The sequence below is a fragment of the Canis lupus genome, chromosome 12 (genome assembly GCF_003254725.2).
Source record: "Canis lupus dingo isolate Sandy chromosome 12, ASM325472v2, whole genome shotgun sequence".
Taxonomy (NCBI): domain Eukaryota; kingdom Metazoa; phylum Chordata; class Mammalia; order Carnivora; family Canidae; genus Canis; species Canis lupus.
The window spans coordinates 57,996,698-58,008,727 of NC_064254.1; positions in this window are offsets into that span (position 1 = coordinate 57,996,698).

A 12,030-nucleotide genomic window follows, 5' to 3' on the forward strand; every position below is an offset into this window, starting at 1 on the left:
GACCTCACCCACTTCGCTCTGCGGATGGGGCGAGGACTCGGCTTTGAAGCCGGAGGCAGGGCCTGAAGCGCAGCGTCGGGGGCGGCCGGGGCCCTGCGCGGTCCTGCGCTGCTTCCTGCAGGTCCCTTCGCTGGGTGCTGCAGTGACCTTCGGGAGGTGCTGCAGCTTCCCTCCGGAGGGGAGAACCGAGGCTGTGGCGCTTCCTCTCCAAGCCTCAGGATTTATTTATTTTATTTTATTTTTAAGACTTTATTTATTTAGAGCAGCCCGGGTGGCTCAGCGGTTTAGCGCCGCCTTCGCCCAGGATGTGATCCTGGAGTCCCGGGATCGAGTTCCACGTCGGACTCCCTGCATGGAGCCTGCTCCTCCCTCTGCCTGTGTCTCTGCCTCTCTCTCTCTCTCTCTCTCTCTCTCTCTCTCACGCTCTCGCTCTCGCTCTCACTTATTTATACATGAGAGACACACAGAAAGGGGCAGAGACACAGGCCGAAGGAGAAGCAGACTCCCCACAGGGAGCTTGATGCAGGACTCGATTCCAGGACCCGGGGATCGCGACACGAGCGGAAGGCAGATGGTCAAGCGCTGAGCCACCCAGGTGCTCAAAGCCTCAGATTTTAGCTGGAGCCAGAGAAACCCGCCTGTCCAGAGGCCCAGCGTCACGGCGAAATTCCAGAGAACTTGAAGTTCTTGGATCTTACCCGGTGAATGCTAGGGGAGACCCCAGGAGGGCGCGGGGCTGGCAGGGGAGGCGGTGCGTGAGTCTCCTTTCTGAGCCAGCTTTTGCAGACCTGCCGGGGCTCAGAAGCCCAGGGAACCTACTATCTTTTACTTAAGGGTTCTGAAGCCCCATTACCCATGTCTGACGTCTCCAAACACGACCAACGCTAACGTGACTGTGTGGCGAATTCGGGGGTGGGACTGGGGGGGGGGGGGTGGAGATGGGATTAGCCAAGGAGAAATTAGGGCAAGCGAAGGAAAAAGTAATTTCTCACTAGGTTTATTGCCTCTGCACTTGTGTCTCTGTCACTCGTGTTTTACCTAAGGATAGTGTTAGACTTTACCAGCTATGTCAACTTGACAATTTCAACAAAAGTTTCCTAAAGAAAAAAAGCCCTCCTTCTTGATAAGCATGAGTTCTTGTTTGTGTTTCATAACAGACAGAATAATATTGTGCACCACGGACACAGGAAACCGATCACTATCTTTTACAGTCACAGTCATGGATTTTCTGTATCTATCCTTAGGATGGAGTAATTAAATTGACTGCAGGTTTTTTTTTTTTTTCCCAGCTGTGGTTTTAACTCTGTGACTAAGGAGAATTAATTTTACACATTCAAACCTTTTTTTTTTTTTTTTTAACAAAAGGACTAGATAATTATGATGATAATAGTCTTTGTAAACTTCCTGGTCTTGCTCCAGGAACTGACTGGGCGCCAAATCCCTGACTTTGGTCTATTTTCTCTCAAACATCAAAACCGGAGTTTAATTCCAAACATGTGCCTGGGAGCACAAAAGTGAACTGGACAATCTTTTCCTGAACGTGATCCCGACTTTCTTTGCAATCATCGCCGAGCTCCGCAGACCTTTTGAAAACTGTCTGCAGTCACCTTGCAGCGCTCCTGAAAACATGGGGCAAGATCATGTGTGAAGGGCCTAGAATGATGCTTGTCCCAGCTGCTCTATAATAAGCGCTCATTACGTGTTCATGGGAAGCGTGAATGATGCATGAATTCGTATGGGGTGCTCACACTTAGAGGTCTGTTACTCAAACTTTAACAGATGATGATGAATTCCTGCTTCCCTTTTATGATCATTTATGCCTTTGTCACCAAAATGCTTCCTGCCTTGAGAACCTGACGCCAGCCTTGTACCGTGGTGACGGCACCTGCCTCGCTCTGATTTCGGCCATGGGGCAATCGGGTTAGTAGCGCCGGGCAGGGGACGGACAGGGCCCACAGAGGAGCCGCCCTGCGGCGCCCGCCTCCTGCCAGCAAGTTCTGGAAGCCGCCGGGAGGCGCGTGGGTGCACGCACTTCAGCGAGGGCTCCTGTGGCTGCGCGCGGCTCACTGCGAGCCCGAAGGCCAAGGTCACCCCGACACAAGCCGACCTCTAAGAAGGAATTGGAGCTGCGTGAACCGTCCCCAGCGAAGTGGCAAAGGTCTTGCGTCTTGATCGATCTGGAGCGAGCATTTTTATCTTTGCTTCCTTAGGAAAACAGCCTGACCGCCGCAGGGGTCCAGGCCTGGAAGGAAGGGAGAGGGGTCCCCTGCACCCGGAGGAGGCCGGGGTGCTCCTCCACCCTGCGTGTCGGGCCTCGCGCTGGGTCCGGCTGTCGGATGGAGCCTCCGTGGTCACCGAAGCGGGCTTCCCCGCGCCGGGAGCGGTGCCTTCCCAGGTAGCCCAGGGATGGGCTAGGCGAAGATCCCCAGCGTTTCTCTCAATGTCCCTGCTTGCTCAGCATCCGCGTGTGTTGCTGCCGACGTCCCCCAGGTCGCGTAACTTTGCAGAAGCAGATGAGGGAACTGATGGAGCCACACTTCATCCCTTTCTCACTTCTGTGTCTGTCAAAGAGAGCTTTGCATGGAACTTTCTGCACCGGATCGTCACTGTGATGGAAGGAAGTATATAATCTGATGCCCTGAGCAAATCATTTTTTTGGAGATGACCCATTTAATCATTGTAAAACTCCGCTAATTGCATTGCCCCAGAAAGAGGAATCTTTTTGAAATCCCAGCATTCACTGTAACATTTGGTATTTCTAGAATGTAGAATAATTTGTTGGAAATTATTTTTCCAAAGAGGAAGTAGAGTTGTAATGCTGTTACAAATTTCTAACCAGTTTTTAAAAGGCCAAACAATGCTGAAAAGTAAATTAGCTGTAAGTACGGGAGGGCAAATATTAGTTACAAAAATTAATGAAAACAACTATTAAAAACTAGTTCCTCTTTTTTAATTCTCTCCCAGCAACTGTCTTCCTCCTCCTTCAATCCCCAATTTTGCAAGAGGAAAAAGCAAAGTAAAATACCCGCATCTGATACTTAGATTACAGATATTGTTGTCAAATTATTCAAATGAGCACCCAAAGTTTCTCTGTTCTTTAATGTGGAGATCTAACTACCTAGCAAGTTGGGTAGAACTGAACAAGTTGGGCAGGCAGGAACTCTCTTTAGGACAGGACTTTCCAATAGTTGAAGTACTAGTTCCTTTCAATTTGTACATCCAAGCTAAACCTTCCTTGATCTTCTCAGTTGGAAAAATTCTACCAAAGTAGAAAGTATTAAGGAATTTGGAGTATGTTTGGGAAGAAATAAGTTTGCTGAGAGCAAAAGGTCTTCTTTTCTCTTCCACTTAATACCATTTTTATACAAATATCTTGTTTTAAAATGAATATTTCAGCTTACCAGATCTCAGTATCCTTAATCTTAGATTTATTTGGTAATATGAAAAAGGGACAGATTCTTAATGTTCACTTTATCCCATGTTTATTGCCTTGGGTGCCAAGAATGAAATGCCATATGTTAGGGCTTTGAAGATATTACAACCATCCTTAGTTCACAAATTCTTTCCAACTTGGAAGAGAATAGTAACTTTCTTCCTGAGATCAAGCAATATTTACTTTTCTTTCCCATGTGTTATCCCCCAACCTTCCATTCTAATAACAGGAAGGCTTGAGAATTAGTTTTCATTATATAGATAATATGAAAATAAGTAGGAGTGGTTTTCATGGCTAACACACACATTTACCTTATTTTCCTTGTAAATATTGGATGGAGTCTAGTTAATTCTCCACTGTTCTCATCTTAATCATATAAAATAATCAAAGTTAGAATTTTGTCAGTAATTCTATCCAGCATTTAAACACTATCAATAATTTTTTAAATTGCTTTACTGGTTGAGAGCTTTAGCCTTTACTGAATAGCTGTGATTTCTTAAAATGGAATAGATTCCAATAAAGTACAGCCTGTGTTTTTAGTATTCTCATTATTATATAAACATTTTGTCACTTTTTACAACTTTCTTTTTCTTTTTAAAGATTTTATTTACTTATTCATGAGAGACATAGAGAGAGAGAGGCAAAGACATAGGCAGAGGGAGAAGCAGGCTCCCCTCAGGGAGCCTGACGTGGGAATTGTTCCCTGAACCCCAGCTGAAAGCAGAGCTCAACCACTGAGCCATCCAGGCATCCTGCTTTTTATAACTTTCAAAATATTTCAGTTGCCTTTAAGATTTATTTATTTATTTGGGGGGGGGGGGAGAGAACAAGCTGATGGGGCAGAGAGAGAGGGAGAGAGAATCTCAAGCATAATCTGTGCTGTGTGGAGTCTGACAGGGAGGCTCTATCTCATGACCCTGAGATCAGGGCCCTGAGATCACAACCTGAGCTGAAACCAAGAGTCAGGCGGTTAACTGACTGTGCCACCCAGGCACCCCTCAGTTGCCTTTTTATGGTTTTGTCCTTGGGTCACCTGGGTGGCTTAGTGGTTGAACATTTGCCTTTGGCTCAGGTTGTGATCCCAGGGTCCTTGGATCCCATCAGGCTCCCTGTAGGGAGCCTGCTTCTCCCTCTGCCTATGTCTCTGCCTCTCTCTGTATCACTCATTAATAAATAAATAAAATCAATCTTTAAAAAACTGTTTTGTTCTTAAACACACCAAAAATTTTGAGAGTTTACACACAAGCTATATCTACAGAGAGCTATTATTGAAAACAATAACTTGCCCTGAATATATGCCTGTTTTTGATGACTTTAAAGTGATTTGGTGAGATTTCCCCCATTTTGGGGTATAATTTATTTGCTATGAGAGAGGAAGTATCTCTCCTTTATTGGACCATAAAACATTGAGGCCAAGGAAGTTCAAATATGACTAGAGTAGAGGAATAAAGATGGGTCCTGAAATAAGAATCTTTATCTCTCAGATGTTCACCTGTTCCGGTATCCGTAAGTATCAAGTTAAGATGTCCTGTGGAATTTATTTTAATTGAGCAACTTAGAAGAGTCATATTTATTTCATTTGACTTACATCTTACCTATATACATTTATATTTTTAAAAAATATGTGTAGTTTAGGACCTGGAGCCTCGTGATGTCCCTTTGGTTCTGAGATACATGGCTTCATGAGATGCAATGCAAATGAGTGTTTGGAGTTGTCTAGTAACTAGGTTATGGTGGTATTTGGTAGGGCTGTGTTAAAAGGTAGGAGTTGAGCCAGGCTTGGGAGAAAACATAGTTGCCCAGAGGAAGTGATCAATTCAAATTAGACTATAAACTATCTTGGTTTTAGACCCCAGGATCAAAGCTCTTTAGATAAATGCACCTAAAAAACCTCATTTAGATCCTGTTCACTCAAACTGACTGAGCTGCTTGCCCGAGAACTGGTGGCCATGTTGAGGGTGACACTTGCAGGACAGTCTTCCTGCCTGGAATTGAGGAGTGTTAGTGACAGTGCCAATCCTTCTGACTTCCAAGAAGAGGCATTAGAAGGCCAAGATGAGAAGAAGATATTGCTTCTCTCACCTCCCTTTTAAACTACTCTAGAGGAAACACGGTGAGGTGGAAAAGCCCACTGCATCTCTCACTGTTTGTATACCTTTGGCAAGTGTAGCTACCTTCCATGCCTCAGTTTCCTCTTATCAAATTGAGAGGGTTGCAAAAGAACAAACATAGTGGTCTGAAGGGGTATCTGCACCCCAATGCTTCTAGCAGCAACGTGGAAAGAGCCCAGATGTCCATCAACAGATGAATGGATAAAGAAGATGTGGTATATATATACAGTGGAATATTACTCAGCCATCAAAAATTTGAAATCTTACCATTTGCAACAATGTGTATGAAACTAGAGAGTATTATGCTAGGCAAAATAAGTCAATCAGAGAAAGCCAATTAGCATATGATTTCACTTATACGTGGAATTTAAGAAACAAAACAGAGGATCATAGGGGAAGGGAGGGAAAAATAAAATAAGATGAAAACAGAGAGGGAAACAAACCATAAGAGACTCTTAACTCTAGAAAACAAACAAGGTTGCTGGAGGGGGGGAGGGGGGAATGGGGTAACTGGGTGATAGGCATTAAGGAAGTCATGTGCTAATAATGAGCACTGGGTGTTATATGCAACTGATGAATCACTAAACTCTACCTCTGAAACTAATAATACACTAATAATTTTTGTTAATAAAATAAAATAGAACAAAATAAAATATTTTTAAAATGGAGAGGGTTGGATTAGATGGCCATTAAGGCCTTCTCAGTTTTGTGAGTTGAGAGATGAGGAGGGATAGGATTAAGGATTGAATTGCTGAGCCTGTCTCCCAATATGCCAAATGTTTTCTGGGCTATGTTGCTATCAACCATACTGATTTAACCCTCAAGTAATTCAGCAATTGTCCCTTCTTCTCCTTTGAGCCATCAATATTTTCCTCTTGTGTGAATTGCCATCATCAGACAAGCCTACTGTAATAGGAACCAACTTTTAAAAACACTTTGATCTCATATCCCCCTAAAGTTACCACCCTATATTATCTGGTTCCTTTTATAGCAAAACTCATTTAAAAAGTAGCTTACGGTCACTGTCTCTACTTCCTCTTCTCCCATTGTCTTTTGAAACCCACTTATCAGATTTTCATTCCTATTAGTCCAATGGAAACTTCTGCCAAAGTTAACATTGACCACTATGTTACCATCTCTAATGATCAGCTCTTAAATCCTCATGTTACTTGACCTTACAGCAGCATTTGACAGAGATTGTCATTCCTTTTTTTTTTCTAGAAACCTCACTTGACTCCTTTAGTTCTCCTACTTTTTAAAAAATATTTTACTTATTTATCCATGAGAGACAGACAGAGAGAGAGAGGCAGAGACACAGGCAGAGGGAGAAGCAGGCTCCATGTAGGAAGCCTGATGTGGGACTCGATCCCGGGACTCCAGGATCACTCCCTGGGCCAAAGGCAGGTTCCACCAAACCGCTGAGCCACCAAGGGATCACCTAGTTCTCCTACTTTACTGGTTGCTCCTTCCGTCCTCTCTGCTGGTTCCTCTCTGACTTCTAAAAATTAAATTGCCTCAAGGTTCAGTCCTTGGATATTTTTTTTTCATCTCTATCTGCACTCACTCCTTCAACAATCTTATCCATTATCATGACTTTGAGTACATACTTTATGCTGATGACTTCCCAATTTATATCTCCAGCCTGACTGCTCCTCTAGCCAAAATTTATACATTCCAACTTCCCACTGAATTTTTCTTTACCTAAAAGTCTAATAGCTCAAATTTATTTATTTTTTTTATAATTTTTTTAAATTTATTTATGATAGGCACACAGTGAGAGAGAGAGAGGCAGAGACACAGGCAGAGGGAGAAGCAGGCTCCATGCACCGGGAGCCCGACGTAGGATTCGATCCCGGGTCTCCAGGATCGCGTCCTGGGCCAAAGGCAGGCGCCAAACCGCTGCGCCACCCAGGGATCCCGACAGCTCCAATTTAATGTGATTCTTGTGTTCCTCCCCAGATTTGCTGCTCCTTCTGTGTTTTTCATCTTACCAAATGACAAATCGATACTAACAATTTGCTTATTCCAAAAAACTAAGCATCATCATTGATTCCTCTTTCTTTCATATTCCAACTCAGTCCATTAGGAAATATTGGTGGCTCTGCCTTAGAAACATCTCCAGAAGTTTGTCTCTTCTCATCAACACCACCACCCCCCAAAACCACCATCATCTCTCTCCTGTATAGTGTTGTAGTCTCCTAATCAGTCTTTGCTTCTACGTTTGTCCCTTTTAGCTTATTGTCAATATTATAGCCATTGTGATTCTTTTAAAGTCAATTCTAATTGTATTGCACGCATGTTCAAAACTCAGTAATAATTTCTTGTATCGCTAAAGTAAAATCCACAGTTAACATGACTCAGAAGGCCCCATGTGAACAGGCCCAGTTATTCTCTCTCTAATCTCATCTACTACTCTTTCTCTCACACAATCTTAGCTAGTCATATTGGCCTTTTTGCTATACCTGTGTTGTGCCCAAGATTGCAAATCCGAGAAACCACCGAGGAGCCGACACCAGTGCAAACGCACGACGGTTTATTAGCAAGCTCGAGCTTGGGTCCAAGTATACCCGACACAGCAGAGCAGGGACTTGGACCCTGAAGTGGGTTACAGCTGGGTTTTTTATAGGCTGGTCTAGGGGATTTTCAGAAGGGGTGGAGAAATTTCTCAAGTTCTGTTTACATTTCAAGAGCATTGAGCTCTGTTCTCATTCTAATATGGGACTTTCTACTATCGTCCGTGGGCTCTGTTGTCTTTCTGATATGGGATTCCCTGCTGAGGACATTTCTGCAGTTTGTCCTGTAAAGTTCAGCTCTTATTCACAGGGGCCTAAGATGGCTGTACTTGTGCTAATGCTAAAGTTTAGGTGGGATGGCCTTAATTTTTCTCGACCTACACAACCTGGAATTTACTAGGCATGTTTCTACCTCAGGGCCTTTATACCTGTCCCAGCTATCTTATATGGTCTCTCCTTCATGCCCATTGAGTCTAAACATCATCTTATCAGAGAAACCTTTCTTAGCCATATAAAATAGCATCTTCCTCCATCATCTTGCCATTAACTTGCTTTTATCTTTTTCTTTTTTAAATAGCATTTATCATTTCAGATGTTTATCTAAAGGAAGAACTGTTCTAAGGTTGGTTAATTAAAGAATAAGCCTTTGGCCTCCTTTGAATGTTGATTTCTGTCCTCAGGTTTGTTCCTTTATGATTGATTATTGCTATTCTAAGCATCTCATCATCACACAACATTCCAAGACAGAAATAGTGGGGACGCTTTCCTTTTGGACTCCTCTTTTTTAAGATCAGGCTAAGCCTTATCCATGTATCTCCAGAAAATTTGCCCTCATGTCTTTTTGGCCAGTATTGTCTCATATACCCATTCCTTTATTTGGTAAGATTTTATTTATTTATTCCTAAGCGACAGAGAGAGAGGCAGAGGGAGAAGCAGGCTCCATGCAGGGAGCCTGACATGGGAATCGATCCCAAGTCTCTAGGATCACACCCCGGGCTGTAGGCAGTGTTAAACCGCTGTGCCACCGGGACTGCCCTCACATACCCATTCCTAAAGCAGTCACAAACAAGAGGCAAAGAACTGCTATGATTGGGGTAAACTAATCAAGAGTTGCTTCCTGAGATTTAGAGCATCTTAGCATTCCCTAAAGCACTTAACCAATAAAATCTGGGTTCTCTTAGCAAGAAAGAAGTACAGACAATAGCTATTGGGTGGACATCTTAACAGTATTTTCTACACTTGTGAACAATCAAAACTCCTGTTTTGTTGGCCATCTTTTCTCTAAATTGGTTGCTCTCACATTTCTATGGAGCAGATATTTGAATCAATGATTTATATCTGTTGTATTTAATTCTGTTCACTCATAGGAAGTATAATTATTATCTGTTGCCAAATAGTGAACGACTTTGAAAAGTAGAGGCAGAAAACAACTATTTATTTGCTCAGTATTCTGAAATTTGATCTGGGCTTACCTGGATGGATGTGTTTGCAGGCATCACCTAGGCTCATTCAAGTGGCTGTAATCCTTTGGTAGGCATTTGGTGGCTGGGCCTTTCTCTCCTTGTGATCTTTTACTTTTGTGGAGATGAGATCAGGCTTCTTCACAGGGGTAATCAATAGTGTATCAAAAAGGGCAAGCCCTGGGGATCCCTGGGTGGCTCAGCGGTTTAGTGCCTGCCTTCGACTCAGGGCATGATCCTGGGGGTCCCAGGATCGAGTCCCGTGTCGGGCTCCCTGAGTGGAGCCTGGTTCTCCCTCTGCCTGTGTCTCTGCCCCCCTCTCTCTCTCTCTCTCTCTCTCTCTCTCTCTCTATATATATATATATATATATATATATATATATGTCTCTCATGAATAAAATCTTAAAAAAAAAAAAAAGGGAAAGCCCCAAAGTGCAAATACTTATCAAATTTCTGCTGGTGTCACATATGCTGATGTCCCATTGAGCAGAGAAAGTCACATGGCCAAGTCCAGAGTCTATATGGGAGGATATACTACACGTGAGCATGGATACCAGGGGATTTGATTTCCTGGGGATGATTATGTAACAGTTTACCACAGTAGAAAACTATTGAAGAGAAAAGAAAAATTACTGGAAGAATTGTAAAAATCAAAGAGCCATTATTTTTGGAATTCTATACAACTTCTCTAAGATGTGACTCAGATACAAATAATGAGACTACCAAGTATGCAGAGTAAAACTTTTACTGTGTACAACTTATTATGTATTTTAAAAGTAACTATCTAAAAATGAATTCAAGTAAGGATGAAGGTAATAGAATCAGGTACAGGATAAAAATGAAGCATCTTCCTAAATATTTTTTCTTTCTTTATTTCTTTTTTTAAAGATTTATTTATTTATTTGAGAGAGAGAGACAGCAGGAGGAGGAGGGGCAGAGGTGGAAGGAGAGAGAATCTCGAGCAGACTCTTCATTGAGCATGGAGCCAAACTCATGCCTCAATCCCAAGCTCCTGAGATCATGACCTGAACCAGAATCAAGAGTCAGGTGCTTAACTGTGCCCCCCAGGTGCCCCAATTCTTTTCTTTCCTTCTTTCTTTCTTTAATTAATTAATAAATTTTATTTTTAAAAAAGATAGTTTATTTATTTGAGAGAGAGTCCATGTATGAGCCTGTGGGATAGGGAGGGACAGAGGGAATCTCAAGCAGAATCTTCTTTTTCTTTTTTTCTTTTTTAAATTAAGATTTTATTTATTTATTCATGAGAGAGGCAGAGACATAGGCAGAGGGAGAAGCAAGCTCCCATCAAGGAGTCTGATGTGGGACTTGATCCCAGGACCCCGGGATCACAACCTGAGCCAAAGGCAGATGCTCAAAAACTGAACCACCCAGGTGCCCTCTCAAGAGGAATCTTAGGCAGACTCCCTACTGAGTGCAAATGCAATGTCAGGATCCATCTCAGAACCCTGAGGTCATGACCTGAGCTGAAACCATGAATCAGATGCTCAAATGACTGAGCCACCCAGGTGCCCCTAAATCTTTTTCTTGTACAAAGCAACAAAGCTCTGTCCTGATTTATTTTCTCTCTATTGGTCTTATTTTATTCAGCATCATTGGGTTATAAAAACAAAAGTCAAGTTATTTAAAAAGAACCAGAAACTTATCTTCAGACTGTCAACTTAATAGCTTGCCTGCCTATCCTAAAAACACATGCCCTTCCTGCTCTGGGGTGCGAATGGAGTAAGTAGCTTCTGATAGCTGCTTTTCTGTTATACCACTCTTTTTGTGGCTAGTAGGCACTTCAATGTCTGTTAAGTCGTCAGAGAAGAGAAAATATTTTGCTGAATCATATTTTTCCTTACAAAGTCTTGAATCCAGATGCTGTCCCAGCAGAATCCATTTCTCCCCATGCTTGCAATCGTACTAATCCAGAAATCATCCCATCTTTCTCTGTGGTTCAATTGTAAAGAATTCTAACAGCTTCTTACTTTTCCTTCCTTCTTTCCTTTTCCTCTGTCCTGCCCTTCTATCACTTCCTCCTCTCTCCCTAGTTCTTTTTTTTTTATTCCTTTATCTCAAATCAACTCAACTCTTCACATGACTTAAAATTTAAGCAGCTGAAAAAAACATCAAAATAAATTTAAGCAGCTGAAATTAAAGTCTTCTGTTGTCACCACCAGTACTAAAATTAAAGACCATATTGTTATGATCTTTAGTTTGATCTTGGAAACCAGTAAGAGTACCTCCTTCATGGTCAGTGATGGGAACCCACTTTTTCTTCCTGCGCTTAACACGGTTTTGCATTTATTACTTTTCCCTGAGAAGAATAAAATATGTCACATAGCTGTTTACTAATACAAATGACTAAATTAATCAGTTGCGAAAAATAAGAAACTGAAGAAGATAGATGCCATGCAAATAGCTTAATGTCTTTTATTAAGAGCTACTTTATTAAATACACTTAAACCTTGGGGCAACTGATAATGTCTACAATTTAGAACACAGAAAATCCA